This window comes from Lissotriton helveticus, chromosome 4_1, assembly GCF_964261635.1.
Source record: "Lissotriton helveticus chromosome 4_1, aLisHel1.1, whole genome shotgun sequence".
Classification (NCBI taxonomy): Eukaryota; Metazoa; Chordata; class Amphibia; order Caudata; family Salamandridae; genus Lissotriton; species Lissotriton helveticus.
The window spans coordinates 192,958,239-192,977,888 of record NC_136063.1 but is presented as its reverse complement, the minus strand read 5'-3'; positions in this window follow the sequence as shown (position 1 = coordinate 192,977,888).

Sequence of the window (19,650 nt, the reverse complement as noted above, 5' to 3'; positions counted from 1 at the left end):
TGTCTGTTGTCAATGTCTCGGGCCTTGTCTGCATCGAAGGCCTTGGGACACAATTTGTAGGTCGCAGTGCCTGCAGCACCATCAGAACCCTGGACTCTACTGACCCACCCTCTTTTGTCACCTCTCCAAACATGTACTTTGTCTGCGGTACGAAAGCCTACACCTGGCTCCCAAAGGGCTGGGGAGGTACCTGCTACATTGCCTTCATCCTTCCTCCGACCTATGTGGCATCTGCAAGCCACCACCGACAAAAACGAGAGAGAGACATTGACCAAGCCGACTCTGCCGGAGCACAGTTCCTGGACGCAATGAAGGGACTTGTTCCACTCTGGGGTCCAATGACAAACAGCCGTGCCATCCGACATTTGACCCAGGCCGTTGAAACAACCATGAACATTACAGCTGGCATCCTCTCAAATAACACAGCCGAGCTTCAAGCATTCCGCTTGGTGGCTCTTCAGAACCGCCTTGTTCTAGATGTGGTTCTAGCAGATTGTGGAGGGGCATGCCGCATCATCGGGTCCAGCTGCTGCACCTACGTACCGGACAATTCGCCCTCAGTGTACAAAGCCATCGAACATCTCCACAGACTTTCCTCCGAGGTTCATCAGGAACAAGAAGAAGGGTCGCTTGGGAGTTGGTTCTGGAGTTCAATAAAAGACTGGGGGTGGAGGTTGTTTATGATTATCCTGATACCGATCATTGTAATTTGTGGTTTTTGCCTAGGCGTCCAATGTCTGCCACCTTTGTGTTAGCTTATTACAAATTGCATCTGCCGCAAGACTCTGGACTTTGAAGCCGAACGCATGAAAGCCTTGTATGATGTAGAAATCCGCAATGTAAATGTAAATGTAAATGTATTTCGATTTATATAGCGCACGAATCACCCAGGGGTCTCAAGGCGCTTGCTTAGGGAACCCGTCCTGGTATTCCCCTGTGAGATACCCCGGCAGGGTATTCACAAGGCGAAAGCCAGGCATCCCGCCGCGAGGGGCCGTAGTGGAGATTAAGCAAGCTATTGCCCAGAGTCGCAGAGTGTGACCCCGTGAGTCGAGTAGGCACCGGAGCGAGAATTGTCGAGTCCGTGGAATTTTTGAGCCCGAGACCCGCCGAGGCGGGGAATCGAACCCTGGTCCACGGCTGATCTCAGCTTCCGGGTCTGCCGCCTCTAACCACTGAGCCACGCTTCTCGCAATATCATGGGGATTGACGTGAATTAAACAAGCTGGCTTGATATGTTGAAAAGGGAGGAGTGTTAAAATCTAGATTGCGGCATCAACATTATCGGCGCCACCTTGTCCCTTTTCCAACTTATGTGTGCGCGTAAGCAGCAGCCATTTTGTATGCCATGGCCTCTCTGCCCACTGCCAATAGCCAGCGCGTCTCTCCCCCTCACTCCCCGGCCTCGCAAGCATCGCCCCGTGCCCTGACAGCCCCCGGTCTCTCCTGCTTGGGCCATAAACGCACCTCCAGCGCGACCCTTCCTCCGAGCCACATCACGTGCTGAACCCCCACACTCTTTCATCTCATTCATAGAACAAGCTCCTTTGATAACCTCTTCCTCCCTGTCCGATTGTCCGACCTGTTCCCAGGCCACCACCTAGCCCAGCAGATACAGTTTACTGCCCCTACAGTAGGACCCCGCCTCACATCAACGGAGCGGGGATTAATCAATGCCTTCACACCCCCAGATCCGACCGATCGCCCGCATTCCTGTTCCCAGCGGAATGTCCAGCTGCGCGATAGCCATCATGCTGAGATTAGGGTGGGGACTCCTACTGTAGATGTGTGTGGGAGCGAGCCTGAACAGGGGATTCCAAAGATGCCTTTTCCATGCTTCAAAGCAATGCCACGGATGTCATAAATGTAATAAAGCAATAAACCTGTGTATAAGAGGCCAGGCCTCAAGGATGCGTTTAGAGCACCTCGAGAAGATACCCTGTTGTCTGATTTGACGTGTTCTGCTCCGTCGGAATAAACTCCTGTTTCCTGCCTTCCAGTCTCCAGCGCCTGCCTCTTTATTTGGTAACCGTGAGTTGGGCAAGAGGCGGCTAGCGCCGGGCAAACCTTGAAAAGGGGTAATCGACCTGATCTGCCTGACCCTTTTTCCACAACATCGCTGTTGCCCTTTTAACAAACGTGTGCACTTTATTTTTAAACATTTTAAACATTGTGTCAAAATTGATTTGCTTTTTACTGTGTAATCTTGCCTCACCTAGTTCCACCGCGGGGCTTCCTGATTGTTGTGGAGGGTGTAGGCGAGTAAGGATTTCTTCTCTGGCTGTTGGGGGCGGAGCACAGTGACTAGCGCCTCGCTTGCCGCCTATATCAGCCAGATGCTATTCCTGTCGCGCAGCAGACGCATGCAGATACCTTACAGCGGCTATATATTTATTTATGTCTCGTGAGATCCCTTTCGCCTAGCAGTAATTTTTACCACATCGCTGTTCCCCTTTTAACAAACTCGGGGACTTTATTTTTAAACATTTTAAACATTGGGTAACAATTGATTTGCTTTTTACTCTGTGATCTCCCTCACCTCGTTCCACCGCAGAGCTTCCCGATTGTTGTGGAGGGTGTAGGCGAGTAAGTATTTGTTCTCTAGCTGTTGGGGGTCGGTGCACAGCGAGTAGCGCCTCGCTTGCAGCCTATATCAGCCATATGCTATTCCAGTCGCGCAGCGGTCGTGTGCAGATAACTTGCAGCGGCGATATAATTATTTAAGTCTCGGTGAGATTTCTTTCGCCTAGCAGTAATTTTTAACACATCGCTGTTTTCCTTTTAACAAACTCGTGGACTTTATTTTTAAACATTTTAAACATTGTGTCAAAATTGATTTGCTTTTTACTGTGTAATCTCGCCTCACTTCTTTCCACCGCGGGGCTTCCAGATTGTTGTGGAGGGTGTAGGCGAGCAAGGATTTCCTCTCTGGCTGTTGGGGGCACAGCACAGCGACTAGCGCCTTGCTTGCAGCCTATATCAGCCACATGCTGTTCCTGTCGCGCAGCGGACACGCGCAGCGGGTGCGCGCAGCGGGTGCGCCTAAGGCAAGCCCATCTGCGCCCATCCACGGCTGGCCGGGGCCAGGACACATACACTATGCCCATTTTTTACGCTACTCGGCATCTGAGTTAAACTCGCTTCAGGGGAACTGGGCCATTGACCCTCACACCCAGAGTTTATTAGATAAGCTTGGGATCCTGACCCATAAGGGCGCTGACTGTAAAGCCCCCTCTCAACCACTTGGTCAGGAGCCCCCAAAAAATAACGGCCAGCATAAAAAATCCCCCACTACTCCCGTACACCAGATACAGGAGGAACTGTCAATTTGCTACCTAAACACCCGATCGATTGTAAAACATCAACTTGAGATCTTTTATCTCATAGACATTGACAAACCAGATATCCTCCTCCTATCAGAAACTTGGCTGACGGCTGAGTCCAGTGCCATCCTTGCAGCAATCCCAGATCATTTTTATATCCTCCAGACTAATAGAGTGGAGAGCAATGCCGGAGGAGATGTCGCAACTGTATTATCACAGAAACACAAATTCACCTCTTTAGCATCACTAGGTATCCCATCAGTTGATAGCCTTTTACTTAAGTTTGAATCCCATCACTCTTCTTTCACATGCGCTCTACTCTACAGACCTCCACTCCATATGCCTACATTCTCGCAGTTATTGGGCAACGCCATTGCCGAATTGGTCATCAATCACACTAGAGTGTTGATAATTGGGATCCAAAAGTTTCTACTGTGGCTTTGGAAGATGGACTTAAGATCCTAAACAGGTGAGCAACATATTTGTTGGTAAACAGGGATGTCCCTGAGGCCTTTAAAAACATTGACTACAAATTGCAATGGACCATGTCAATACTGTAGCACATGCCAATAAAACACCCCGGTATAGCTTCAGTCTTGGTAAAAAAAGTCACAAGGGGCAAATCTAGAGCCCTTTATTTTTCATAGGAGTTCCCTCTACAGGGTGCGCCAGATGGGTCCCTCTTCTCCTCCACACTTTACAACATTCACTTTGTGACCTCTCCCAGCATTTTTCTAAGAACAAAAGTCTCAATCCAATCATATGTTGAAGACATCCAGGTATATGCTAGATTTACAACAGCCTGCATCCTTTATAGTATTCCAAAACCTTTAAAGGAACTTAAATGCTGGATTGTTAACAGCAGTTTACAGCTGGATAGCTCTAAGATAGAGAGCATTGTTTTATGAGTGGAGAGAAGACACAATTCAACAGTAATTTCTCCCTCACATTTTGGAACCAATATACTTATGCTGCAGAAACTTTTAATAATTTGGGTTTATATTTTAGGGCCAAAATGTCTTCCAACCATTATATCAGTACACTTTCTTTTTTCACATCCATAAACATATTCTACCCCTACTGTCCATTCCCAGCAGGACTTGAGTGGTTGGGGAAAATGTTAATTCACTCTTAGATTACAACACTTTATAAACTGGATTATTGATTGGTCAGCTCCACTGTGTGACTTCCTGATAACAAGATCATATTCTTTCAGCTGGATTGTTTAGTTTATAAATGTCTGCCCAGTCTATCTCAAGCATTTACCATGCCCATGCCATTGTAAGAGACCTCAAAAGTGCATGGATCCGCCTAGAATACAGACTTCTGTTCAAGTTTGTTGCCAGTGATGAAAGAGTTTACCCAAATTAGAGTGCTACATTGTAAAATTTGCATCCTCTGCAGTTGTGTGAAATAGATTTCCTGATTATTTTTAGAAACCCTAAAGATCATACGTTGTGGCAGCTTGTTTCTTACTGATTGTTTTTTATGCTATACGTATCTTATGTTGGCACCACTGAATCACAGACCTAAGGGAAAATTTTCATTGCAGGTGGGGTGTCTTGAATGGGGAGGGGCTTAATGCCCAGCACTGCCCAAGGCACTTTAACATTTACAGCCCCCCATACCAAACAAATACATTTCTGAGGCTGCCCCCTTTTCCTGGGAGGGTCAACACACCATTATGGACACCGGCTGAGCAGAGCCTCCAAACAATTAGCTGGAAACCCACTCTCTAGAGGGGTTTCCAGCTAATTGAGGGCACACTCTGCGATATTGGCTCCTCATCGGGTGACCATGGTGGGAGCCGATATTGTGTGATGCACGGTAGCACTGTGTGGCTTGGAAGGCCTGGACTTCCCATACACACAAGGATTCATATCACAATGGGAAAGAACCCTGTACACTACCAAATCCGATTATGAGTGGCGTCCAATAGGTTAGGGATCCTTGACTAAAAAAAATTCAAAAAAGAAAGTTAGGTACAACCTTATTAATCAGAAATTAAACACTGTATGTTATGCTTTCATGCACCACATATTTCTCAAACTGAAAAAACTGGGGGCCTGATTTAGAGATTGGCTGAGGGGTTACTCCATCACAAACATGACGGGTATCCCATCCACAGTATTACTAGAGCTGTAGGAAATACTGGTACTTGTAATATGGTGAATGGGATATCCATCACTTTTTTGTCTGAGTATCCCTTTCACCTCTTTTCCTTCGACTTGGCAGACACTGCATAATACCAACACACTTACCACTCCTGTATAAGCAGGCATTATCTCCAGAGCTGCAACAAATCTTTCAAGCACAATAGTTGCTTGCACTGAGGATGTGAAAACTTCTCCTGCTTCTAATACAATGGCTTTTGTTACCTTTGGATGCTTAAGCTTGCAATTTGATTTTCAAATTGTACAGGTAGGGTCAACCAAATGTCTTCCTAAAATCCTCAGCCAACTGATGCTACTGTTCAGTAATCGGTTATATGCCTGGCATTATTTAAATAAGAATATTTTAAACATAACAGTCATTCATGTACTTACCTATTAAAGCATCTGGCAGACAACTGGAATCAAGCTATCCTGGCTGATGAGGACTGAAAGCCTGAAACCGGTCCTAGGATGCTTGTTTTCAGTCCAGGGAAGACCTGGCTTGGCAGTTCGGGCTGGACTGTTGCCATGGGGCGAAGACTGATTTGCATATGGCTGGGTCCAAACTGGAATGGCATGGTGAGCAAAAAAAGATGGATTTAGGCCCAGATCTCTGTACTGGGGTGATTGTATGACATTGTTCTGCATTCTGTCCATCAACTGTTGTTTTTGCATTTGTCACCCCGAGAGGGACGGGTATGCTCAGACGTGAGTCCTGTGCTCTCCATGCCACTGGAATCAAGCTATCTTGGCTGATGAGGGCTGAAAGCCCGAAACCGGTCCTAGGATGCTTGTTTCCAGTCCAGGGAGGACCTGGCTTGGCAATTCAGGCTGGACTGTTCCTATAGGGCACAGGGTTAAGACTGATTTGCATATGGCTGGGTCCAAACTGGAATGGCATGGTGAGCAAAAAAACAATGGACTTAGGTCCAGTTCTCTGTACTGGGGTGAATGTATAACATTATTCTGCATTCTGCCCATCAACTGTTATTTTTGCATTCCTAAAATCCTCAGCCAACTGATGCTACTGTTCAGTAATCGGTTATATGCCTGGCATTATTTAAATAAGTATAATTTAAACATAACAGTCATTCATGTACTTTCCTATTAAAGCATCTGGCAGACAACTGAACCCTTAGTACTTTTTTAGTATAGATTTTAAACTCACAGCGTTGTGCTAATTCCAATATATAAGCACCAACACAGTCAAGGGATCTATGAGTCTGCTGTTCCAGGTAAACCTTTTAGCAACTATACCACAATGGTAATTGAAATGAAGTATAAATGGTAGTCACGAGGTAGATCCAAGTAGAGATTTATTAAGTTGTCACAGGATCAATTCATGTTAGTTACAGGATCAATTCCAGATGACATATGGTAAATCCAAGCTGGTACATGGCCCCACCAGGAGCTGATCTTCATAGCTCACCCACTCAATCCAACTGCCACTCCTCCAGTCCCAGGCATACCCAACATTCTACGCTGTCATCATGCACTCTAAGGTTCCATACACACAGACACATGCAAACCAGCTGAGCTGCTGTAAATGTATTTACAACAGTAATCTGTGTATCAAAATGTTTTGCAAGTCTTTTAATAGGGACCTGGTATTCAGCAAGAACATTAGCTCCTGACCATCAATGAACTAACCACAAAGTGGCTTAAAGGTAAGATGATGTATTTTATTTTAAGCAGTTCATGGATCTCAGGCTGTCTATCAAAGTGAAATATTAAAGTCCTAACATATACAGGTTTAAGACTTTAAAGCAAACATGAGTAATTAAGCAGGAAGGTTCCAAAAATACTCAGGGCAGAGAGGATGGAAAATTTACAAGGTAAATAGGCATATGTGTATAAGACAGTTTTCAAATTCGCAATATGCTGCTTATACCCTTAAAGAAATTGTTTTAGGAGCGTTTTAAAAGTCTCCTGATAGCCATTAAGCGCATCAGCTCCATACCCTCCCTCAATTACAAGCAACCGTTGAATAACACTCCACCAAGGTAAAAAATAAACCTACAAAAATATTGCATCTGCTTTAGAGCCTACCACTATATCATCTGGGTAAGTAGATAATTATTATTCTTAGGTCCACGTCTACATAACGTAATATGTAGTGGTGAGGCAGAAGAAGTGGATGCAATATTTTTGGCAAGTGCTGTTAGTGTATGCAGCCACCAAACCATGATGATGCCCTAATAAGATTATCTTTCTTTCTGACCTCTTAAACATAAGACCAATGGTGCCCAGATATGTAATGAAAGTGGCATACTTTTTCTACTGGGCCTGGAACTGCAGGGGTCATCAAGCAATTTTTCTACGTTTTTTTCTTCTACTAATTTATTTTGTGTGTGAATTTATACCTGTCAAACAGGCCCTACTTGCATGGCTCTTTCTAAAAAACATGGTAACCACTATGCATGTTTATAGTCAGCCTTAAATTCACAAATCACATGTTCTGCATGCTGTGTTTTGCACAAAAGTCAAATGCCACATGTACAGAGTTCACCACCCACAATGGGAGCATACCCTATGACATCAACTGGTTTACAGCCAAGTGGGAAGAAGAGTGGTGAGAGAGTTCTATACTTTTTTGGCATTCCATCAGAGCAACTGTTTTAACACTTGAGATTTTCAAACATTGGAGCTTCTAGAAGAAAGATCTTTGCTTCTTAAACCATGTTAGCCTCCATAAACAGAGATTAGAAAACCAGATAAAGAGATAGTTTCAGGAGTCCAGCATCAAACTTTAAATTTAAGTATCTTTTAGGACTGGTGAAATATAGTTTGTTTTTCCCTCGCTGTGAAATTTTGGGCTATAGAGTGAAATACAGTTTTCAATGTAGCCAGCTAGAGGATGTTCCCACATGTCAGATGAGAAATGACCAGTGGATTGGCTGCAAAGTTTAATTTGGTGCTAAAATATTTTTGACCTTTTTCAGTGACATTTTTCAGGGAGGGATAAACGTTAGAGGACTTGGTTCGCTTGTTTATGTTTATATTTTATAACAAAATGACTCTTTTTGAAACAGTCAAGTTTGGAAATAAATTGATGGATCCTAAGGGTTAAAAGATTGAATCTGACATTGCTTGAGGGCTGAATTCAAACAGAAACTCCTATGTCCATGCTTATATTCATGCAATAAATGCACTTTCAATAAATCGGTTCTCATTTACATATGTAATGGTTAGTTTGTTAACCTGAATTAGCTCAACTAATGAAGACCACCACTGATCACCTTCGTGGTAAACAAAATGGGCAGGCTCATACCTATTTCTTCCTGTCACCCCTCTTGTTAAAAGCATCTTCCTTTCGTCTTCTGGGTGTTTTACTGATTTGCAAGCAGAGGCTGCAGAGTTAGGAGGCTGGCATGCTCACTTGAATAATCTGTCATTAAGAGCACATCCCTGCAGTCTATCAAGCTGGTAGTGAATTGTGCTATAATGCTGACTAAAAAGTGTTTTTCAATGATCACCAGGGAGCTGAAGCCTTTGAGAGTGGAATCAATTCACACTGAAGAAGCCCCAACCATCCGTCTAAGTTTGCAAGGTAATTTAGGGCTCCAGAGCGGAGGAGACGGCTGCTGGAACGTCCCAGCCTGCAAAAGGAACAGACTGACTAATGTGGAAAACCAAGGCCAGGGTCATTATCTCAGAGGCCCGTTTTGTAGCAGTGGAGGGAAGAAATATAGTGGCTCTGGACGGAGACTGATGTTTTCATTTCGGATGCACTTTGGAAAACGCGGCTGCGGTATATTTCACAGGCGATGACATTGTTTGTGGCCCTGGTTTTATGGTGTTTGCCTTTCAATGCTCTGAGAGCAACAGCAAGCGGGCGAATTAGCAAAACGGACCACCAAAGGCTGCAATGTAATTCCGACCGCCATGGATGCTATTCCGCAAAGCTGAGCCGTGATGGAACAGAAATTGAATCACAAGTCAATTTGCTGCTGTCATTCGACATCTACGCTTTTGTAATGCGCGTTGTACAAATTATGTTGTTAAGTATTTTCCTCAAAAAGGAAAGAAATAATGCACTAGTAAAATAAAAAGATTCAGGTTCAAAAGTGCATTGTAAAGTAGTGTCATGCAAAGTTCTTTTTTTCACCACAAAAGTTATGCGTCATTCCTGATTTTGACCCTTTATGAAGGTTGCTCATGTTCAAGTTTTTCGGTTTCCCTTCTCCCAAACAACGTTTTTTGTCTCGTTTTTTATTTCTAATTGAACAGCAAGACACATTTTTACTCTAATCAAACACGGACAAGATAGACTACTATGAAAAATATTGTCAGTGCAAGGTTACCATTGCAACTTTTTTCTAGGCAAATTCAAAGTTTTTTTTTTTCTATGAATGCTTACATTATTTGGGGGTGTTCTGTTCAAAATGGTGCTGCACAAAAGAAGAACACAATGTGGCGATTTGATATTTGTATCTCCAGCCATAGCTTTACACCCTCACCGGAGTACAGATTGATGAATATTAGTAATTCATAATGGTTTCCAAAAGTAATTTAGAATCCTATGACAGCCGCAGTATTGCAGGAGCAATCCATCGGATATGACCAAATGTTCTTAATTTCATTAGCTTCCATGAAAAATATATAACGTCTCTCTCACTTTTGTGGATGTTGCATTCCTATTTCAAACTTGGGAAGAGATTCTCTCCTGTCTTTCTATGTTGTGACATTTTTTATCTTCAGGACCAGCTTTAGCTTTGGAGGCACCCAGTGCTACAATCTTTATTATCATTATATATTAAGAGTGCTTGGTTTGGAAAAACAACAAGGCAGATTAACTCAGTGTTTACGATGTGCAGTAACCAAAGTTGCTGCAATGCGTTGTGTGAAAAGGAAGAGCACAACAGCGCTATATCTACTAACATATGGTTCTGGTGCTATCTCCACTATTGCTGGCATACCTTAGCCTGCCTTTTACCAATCCACAAACACTTACACAATAGTGCAAGAGTGTTAGCGTGATGTCAGGTTTACATTTTATACTGGAAGGGCACCCAACCTGCAGAAAGTATTGTGCTATGTCTGCATTTAGCACTTTACTACTTTGTGTGGTGCTCAGATCCCCCCACACCCACAGACCATGCACAAAATCTCAGCATCATCTTGGACTCCTCGCTCACCATAAACCGCCAGATCAACGCTGTCTCATAATCCTGTTCTACACGCTCAGCCTGCTCCAAAAGATCTTCAAGTGGATCCCCACCAATTCCAGAAATATGGTCAACCATGCACTCATCAGTAGCAGACTTGACTATGCCAACGCACTCTACACCGGCATCACCCAGAAACTCAAGAAACTGCTGAATATTCAGAAAACCTCCACCAGACCCATCTCCAATATCCCCCACTGCAGCCACATCATCAGCCACTTGAGAGACCTCCACTTGCTCCCAGTCAACAAAAGAATCCCATTCAAGCTCCCAGCTCCGCCAACAGGCCCTGGCTGCTGCCCCACATATCCGCAAGACCATAGCTGGGGGACGATCCTTCTCCTACCTCAAAGCAAAGACCTAGAACACCCTGCCTCTCACCTCAGGCAATCACCGTCACTGCCCAATTCAGGAAGGACCTGGCTCATTGACTGAACAACAGTGCCCTTCACAGATCAGCAGTCTCCCTCCCTCAATGTGCTTTGAGACCCTTACGGGTGAGTTGCAGCACCTTACAAGTCACTTGATTGATTGTGTGTTTGCTCTCAGGTGCAAAACGCACTCAAAGTTGGAAATGTTTGGCGAAAATAAATATTTTCTGCACCTTTATGCCTGTCTCAAGGCTAAATGTTTTAATGCCAATTCCTTTATACCAAAGTTAGTAGATAGGGATTAGTGTCAATCTGCATAGGCGAGTCCATGGAAACGTCCATGTACCACCCATGGTACACCTCTTTGAAGTAATGTATCACATGGTGCTACTGTGTGTTACTTTAAGACTATTGTCTGCCACAATTACAGGATTTGTGCTAGGACGTAAGCCCCAAAACAACACTTTGCAGCAGGGTGATGCAAACCAGGGACAAACTGTTAGCAAATCTGCCTCATAAACATAGTCAATGATCTGGGCATCAAACTAATACATTTTTATTGGTACTTAAAGTCACCTTTTTTAGCAACCACAGAATAATGACAGATTGAGGGTAAAACAATACAGTCCTAAACCTATGCTTACAATTTGCATGCAGCACTTTGATGTCGGTTCATAGCTCAATGTGCTTTATTTGAAGGATTTTTACTTAAGAACTCAATGTAAGGTGTGCCTGTAAGAAGTCTTGTTGCCGCGTCTTGCAGAATCTGCAGTTTATTTAAAAATCGTTCATGAATATTCAAATAGAGGCTGCTACAATAATCCAGCCTTGATAGGATGAGGGATGTAACAACAGTCAGGCCATAGTATTTATCTGATCATCAAAGTTCAGTCTGTCATCCACTAGAACTCCTAGGTATTTTGCTTTCCTAGTGGGTTTAGGGAGAGTGCCCAATTCTTCCGGCCACCAGTCAGAGGGCCGGAAGTTTGCATTACATTCAAACAGGATGATTTCAGTTTTGCCTGAGTTGAGCTTCAGGCAATTCTGTGTCATCCAAATTTTAACTGTTTTCATGCAGTCATAGCACCTCTTACTCTTCCCTGATTCAAGCCCTGGCAGCAGAGACACAAAAATTTACCTATCGTCTGCGTAGGAGGTAAGACTAAAGCCAAAGGATCTAATCAGGGGGGCCATGGAGGATAAGTACACATTAAAAATAGTGGGGCTAAGAGATGACCCCTGCGGTACTCCAGAAGGTAGGGAAAAAGGTTTGGAGTAAAATTTGTCCAGAGACACAATTTTTGTTCTGTCCTTAAGAAAGGTTTTTAGTAACTTCCATGCTTTGCCCTGGACCCCGCACACAGACAGACGATCCATCAGGAGGTAATGATGGACCGCTTTGAAGGCCACAGAGAGATCCAACATGATTAATGCTGCTGTACCTCCCTGATCCAGGGCTTCACTAATTTCATCTGTTGATTTTATAAGGGCTGCCTCTGTGCTGTGTCCTTTTCTGAACCCATATTGAGTGGGCCCTAGAGCTTGATTTTCATGAAGAAAAGTACTAAGCTGGGAGTTCATTGCTTTCTCTACAATTTTGCCGACAGTGAAGGGGAGAAATTGGCTGAAAGTTGTTTGGATCATTAAAATCTAAATTATGTTTTTTCAGCAGTGGGAGTATTTAGGCTATCTTTCAAATTTTGGGGAAGTTCTCCAATTCAAACAGAGCATTAAACAAGGAGGTATGTGATATAGCACTAGGTTCCAGAGCTAATTTAACCCATGATACAGGGCAGGGTTAATAGAGAGAACCTTGTCTGCTTGACGTAAGAAGCATTTTTGTTTCATTTGTTGAAAGGGGGCAAATTTATCAAAAGTGGGAAGGAGGCCAGTTTCTTGCTTGGTTCACGCGATAGAGGCTTCTATCTCTCCCAATGGGGAGAGGTTGAAGGCTGAAAAGATGATTTCCACCTTTTTCAAGAAAAATGTGACAATGTCCTCAAACAATTCTTGACTTGACTAAATCTCAGGTGGACCGGGGTGGCCAGTCTACATACGGTTCTGAAAAGTTCTTTAGAAAAACCTTTGGCTAATTTGATTCAGTTTGCAAAAAAGCTTTTTTTGCGTTAAATACAACTTGTTTATAAACCTTGGGACTTTGTTTATAGATTTCTTTCTCAGCTTCCTTGTATTCTTCCCCCCATTCCGTTCTAGATGTTTGCAAATCAGTTTTTGCTTCCTAAGTTTCTCCGTGTACCAAGGTGCGGTTGGTTGCGATCATTTGGGGTACAAGATTTTTGATGGAGAGAATTTTTTGCAGGCTGTCTCCACCCAATTAGTTTACCAGGAAGTAGTATCTTCCACTTCTGCGGGCAGCGGGCGGGCAGTGGTACTGAGCAAATCTTCTAGTTCAGTCCCCTTATTCTGTTCCAAGCCCTTATCTTTATCTGGTTTTTGGGACCCCCCAGTTTGTGGTGATAGGCAGGAAGGGTCAACTCAAATTGGATGTCTGCGTGGTCTGTCCAGACTAGAGGCAGCTGTCCCGTGCAGGTTATTTGTGGATGATTGGAAAAAATCCCATCCAGGGTGTGTCCTGCAGTTTGGGTGGGACCCTTCAAGTGCTATACAAAAAGGGCACTACTCATCATATCTAGCAGGGCTGTTGTATCTGAATCCATGAGGGCTTCCTGATGGAAATTAAAGTCCCCCAGGATGGTGAATGAGTCGGTACAGAGCCCTTCTTCTAGCAGAGTTCCTATTAATGTTATGAATTAATTCATGGACCCTGGTGGTCTATACAGTAGGATGCCCTTAAAAGAGTGATTGGGAGATAGACCGAAGCTAAAGGAGAGCACTTCACAGGCTAAATTTGAGGCTGAATGAAAAGCTGCTTTAAGGGAATTGCAATATATTTTTACCAACCCCCCCTGTTTAGTGTGTGGCAGAGGAATCCAGGTGGTGTGGTGTTGACTAGGTCGGGACCTGAGACGTCATCTGTCCATGCCTCTGTGATGAACACCAGTTTTATATCATGTTCTCCCAGGAGCCTTGCACACTCTAAATTGTGCTTTACCAACGATCTGGCATTGACCACTAGACATTTTAATGAGTTTCCCATTGTGCTTCTCAGTTTTTGTCACTTTAGAAGACTTAGTAGGTCTGATTCCCTTGAACAGAACTAGAGGCAGAGTGCTATTGCAGTTAGGACAGGTATCTGGGAGGGACATGGGCTTTATATACAATGTGAGGCACTTACATCAAATGAATAATCCTGAGTAAGGTGGGTCTCCGATTTGGTAGGATCCATATAGAGATCATTCATGAATCTCCATCATCACTTTGCCAGGAGAGCTGAACTTGTGTTAGCTTTTCCAGTGCCTGCTTGCTTCTTTGCATTCAACTTTGTGCGGAGTGCGTGAATGCAAGGGTAGTTGTTGAAAGTTGCTGTTTACGATAAGTGAACACAAGGAGATGATGAACGGTGCACTGAAACTTTTCAGACACTCATCCCCAGTCACAGATCTGGGTTGAGAACATCATCGTTCAACAGTTCACTACACCACCCCAAGTTCAGACACAGCTATAAGCAAATCAGTCTTGACCCTGTGCCTCATGGGAACAGTCCAGCCCGAACTGCCAATACATGTCTTCCCTTAACCGGAAACAAGCATCCTGGGCCTGGTTTCGGGGTAACAACCCTCATCAGGCAGGCTATCTTGAATCCAGTGGCAAAGTGAGCAAGGACCCACGTCTGGGCATACCCTGCCAGTCACAGATCTGGGTTGAATCCATCATCATCCTTTGAGAACGGCCTTCCATTGTGCATGAACACATGCCACAACATGTTTTCCCTTTGATCATTTCAGATAGAAACACTGTTGGGTTAAAATCTGCAGATTATGCAGCAGATGGTGCATTATGTGGCAAAACCTTACTTATGCAGAAAAAATGAGCGGCATCAGAATCACATAATTCCAATGGCCCTGTCTATGTTTCCTTTCAGTGCATTCTGATACAAACCAGAACACATAATGCAAAGAATACTACTTGTTCTTTGCTGAGGCATACATTTTTAATGGCCATGGACCTGCATTTGTGAAACAGTTTTAGGTTTATGTTTAATGTAGTTACTGTGATATTTATATACTATGAAAGGCATCCACAAGGTGACAGTTATTTTTTTTCCTGCATAGCACACAGTATGCCACTAATAGGACATTATAGTGTTCTCTACACATCTCTTAGTTTTTCATAGTTTTCAATAGGGCCTATTCAGCTTGTGATGATGTGTTTCTGGTATTGTATTCTGTTCTATCTCTAGGTTTTCCTTAACTGGGGATCTTTCAGGCACATGCATCATTGTTGGCTTTTGCGATTTCTTAATTGCGATTTTTAAGGAATCGCAATTAAGAAATCGCAAAAGCCTATGCATGAAGAAATCGCTGAACAATTTGTGATTTCTAAACATTTCTTAATTGCGACTCGCGAGTCGCAATTAAGGAATACCTCCCAATTCATTCCTGTGGGCCTTTTGCGATTAGCAATTAGCGAATCGCAAATTGAGAATGCGATTTCAAGGGTGCAGGGGTGGACATCCCCTGAAATTAATCTATGCACAACAGGAAACTTTGAAAAATGCACAAAAGTGCATTTTTCAAAGTTTTCGCAAATTACGATGAGGTTCAACCTCATGGTAATTTGCTCCCCCTAATTGCGAAATCGCTATTTTTAAAACTTTCATGCATTGCATTTAAGGAATCGCAAAATGCGATTCCTTAAATGCAATCGCAATTTGAGAACTCGCAAATATTTGCGAATTCTCAAATTGCGAGGGCCTTCACCCTTGATGCATCCCAAAAGCTGATTTTGCGATCGCAAACGGACGATTTTTGTGATTTGCACCGTTTGCGATAGCAAAAAGCTTTGATGCATGTGCCTGTTTGTTCTTTGGTGCCAAAAGGTTATGTCCCTCTTGGGCTGGGAAACATACCTGGTGTCTAGTGTCGATGGAGACAGACTCATTAGGGTATTTGCTGGATTGTTCTACGTCTAATCTGGGTTGGAAATGTATATTGTCATCTGTCTAATGTGCTCTATTAGTTTGGCATGAAAGTGATGTTCAGTCACATGTTAGTTTGAGGTATACGCCTACTCAGAAGTTGCTTAAGTACAGAAGGGCTACTCATCTTATACGGAATTGTGATCTCAATTGCCTTCAGTTTTAACTAGAAAAGAACAACACACAACCTAATCATCTTCATTTGTGAGGTGTATGAAGACACTACTTGGACTGTTTGTAAAATAACAATCTACAATAGTTCATGCAAAACACGCTGAGCATTTGTTGGACCCTCAACAAATGAAACCAATCAAATTAGCATCATTTAGTCCTTTTCAAATTAAGCAAAGAAAGCAATAACACAACACTTGTGTTTCTTTGTGTGGCGCTTTACTAGATCACTGCCCCCTGGAGTAGAATGTGAAAGCATTTTTGAGCAGTGAAGTTTAGTGGACATGTTCAACCTCTTCTCTAGTTCTGAGGTAACTAGTGATTACGAGATACTTCTTTAGTCAGTTACCTCCATTTACCATTGGTGTTTTGGGGTCTTGCATATGAATGCAATTCTCCTTGGGTGCAGATTATTTCTAATTGGACAGTTAATCTGCAAATAGTGATAAGGATCAGGGCTGGTTTAGCTGAATGGTCATGGCTTAATCTAGGAGGGTATGAGGTTTGGAACTCAGTTATTCAATATTGGTCACTGTCCAATCTGAAGAAACAAGTTCTGAGATAGATAAAAAATTTAAGGCTGCTCTTTAAAATCCTTGGGGCATATTACCAACAAGTAGCGATATTTATCGCTAAATAGGCTAAGCGACGATTTTTTTATCGCTGAGCATCGTCGGAATTTATCGCTGAGATAACTTGCTATTAGCAGCGCATATCTCCAAAGCGATACATTTTCCAGCGATAGCTGCAAAATGCGTGAATATCGCTGAGAATACAGCGATATTCATGCATTAGCAATGAAATGCTTTTAGCCATGTTATCCACCTCCAATTGGATAACATGGCTAAGAACTGGTCTGGGCAGGTGTTAGTTTTTGGAGATATTCGCGCTTAGCGCGAATATTTCCATCGCTACGCCTGCGTTGCTAATGGGCGATAGCCACGTTAACGACTGCTTTCAGTCGCTAACAGGTTGGGTACGCCCACTTTGCATGTCATTAGCGATAAATATCGCTGACATGCAAAGCAGGCCCCAAACCGCTCGCTATCGCCTACAAGCTGTCGCCCCCTTGGTCACCACATTTTCACAGCTGGCCATAACTGAACTGTAGTAGGACCTCTTTTACATTCATTTTTAGGCACAGGGTGGGGCGTGTTTGAAGTGAAATTCTTTTTTTTTTACTATAGGTATTCGGTGCTGATGAACTTTGCTGAGAGGCAGACATAAGGAGAAGAGTGCGGCTGCAACTGGGCCCAGTGGTCTGGAGACGGCTTCAATCGTTTGCATTGGAGGGGTGGGTGGGGCGTGCGCCTTCCTGTGTTTTGGGGTTGACAGGGTTTCACTACAAAGCTGGCAGATGTTGTGGGCATATGGCTTGGATATCACAAAAGCATCCATGGGGCAACATCATATTCCCTTGGCATGGGTGCACTACAGCAGGTGCAAGCACTGCCCACCCTGGCTCCCTTCCCATCCCCCAACAGGCCCAGTGCGGCCTCCTACTGCCTCACAGCACAGTTTGTTCAAACACAGTGCAATTCATGCATATAGACAAAAATACAGCAAAAGTATGCCTACACACACACACATGCACATACCATCACCCTCACCCCATCTGTAGAAGCGACTCTGTACATGCATATGGCATTTCTTGATTCAATTTAACCTCCCTTACATCTTCAGTGTCATGTCCAGGTCATGTGGAAGAAATGCCCTTCGATGAGGTTACATCTAGTGCATTTGGGTTGCTGAGCGTTCCCATAGCCAGAATTGCGTAGGTGAATAGCAATAGCAGTACTTAAAGTGGATGAGGCGTAAGAGCAACAATATAGCTAGAGACCGTGAAAAAGCCATTGTCTCAAGTTTGATTTCTACCTACTTCTAACTGCATGAGTGAGTCAGGACATTAATCGCTAGGGCTCTGTACAGTCACCCATGATAATATGCTGCATAGCTAAATACTTATAAGGTCCCAAAGGCGAGATCTATTGGCTATGCCAATGCTCGTTTTTAACATATTGAGTTGGCATACCAGGCGTGCTCTGCGTCGGGACCCAAGGTCCATACGTACAGGCCTGGGTGCCTTTATTTTGTACTTGAAAGGATTTATTACATTGTCTAATACTGAAGTGTTTAATGGCTATGTGTGCGTGTTTTTTCTGAAATGATTTATGGGGTTTTCGCCACATCTCTTTAGCAGATTCAGAATAAAAACAAAACATGCCATGCATGACATGAAGAGCACAATGATGTTCCATTGTAGTATGATTTTAATAGGAATGCGGTTTCCAATGCATATTTTATCCTGCTCTTTGCCAAGGGGGATGTGGTGAAAAAGCCACAAAACATGTCAAAAAGCACACTTTTTTCCAAGCTTCTTTGGCTTTGTCTCTCCAGTTTATTAAAATGAATGATTTTAATCTGTATCATTGTTACCCGACCGTCCCTGTCCAGTCAATAAATAGGTTGTCTTCCTCCAAGGCCTAGGCCGTCCATTCTGAAAGCCTCAGCATGCACATGCATCTTTAGCCTTTCCCCACTCTGCAAATGTCATGCTTGCTTTCAAATGGAAAATTGACTCTTCATTCCACCACTTTCAAACTTCACCAGCTGCCACTCGCTCATTTGTCAGTCAAAAACAACTCTCTGCACAAGTGCCCCCTCTAAGTAGGTATGGAACAGAGCTGTGCTTTTCCCAGTAAATGATGCTTTGCCAGTAGCGGACCGTGGTGGGAGTGCTGCCGGGCATTGACGAGGGGAGGGCAGAGTGAGGGGTAGTAAACTGCGGAATACGGCCGAACAGAGGTAAGTACACAAACAAATATATGAAATTAATTTTGTTGCCTGTTCTGCATCACATTTTGCGATGCAGCACACACAAGGAAAGGGGCAGGGTTTTAGGGACAGCGCAGGTGTTGGAGGCAGTTGGAGGTGGGGGAGTTGGGGTAGTGGTGACCTTAGTCACACTTACCCCTTTCAATGTATATGGCCCAGTGTTGTAAATCACTGGGACTCTGGTACGCACTACGTGAATTAAATTATTCCTTTAAACCATTATGTGCATTTTGTCTAATGCAATTTATTATATTTCCCAACAATATTCATCAATGTCATCAATTATATGATACAGAATTTTTCACAATGTCATGAAATTATACATAACGTAATCCAAACACAGGTTTACAAATGAAAAATAAAGAGGACAACCCAATGCATTTCGGGGCGACAATGCCCCTTCGTCAGGGGTCTGTAAAAAAGGGGGGATACAAACAAGGAGAATATTAATCATATAAGCTAAACACTGTTTAATCTTTTGTATCAGCAAAATTGCACTTTATCAAAGCTTACCTAAATCCTAAGAGGTAATATGTATCCTGTGTCTACTTAATGTGAGTATTTCAAGCA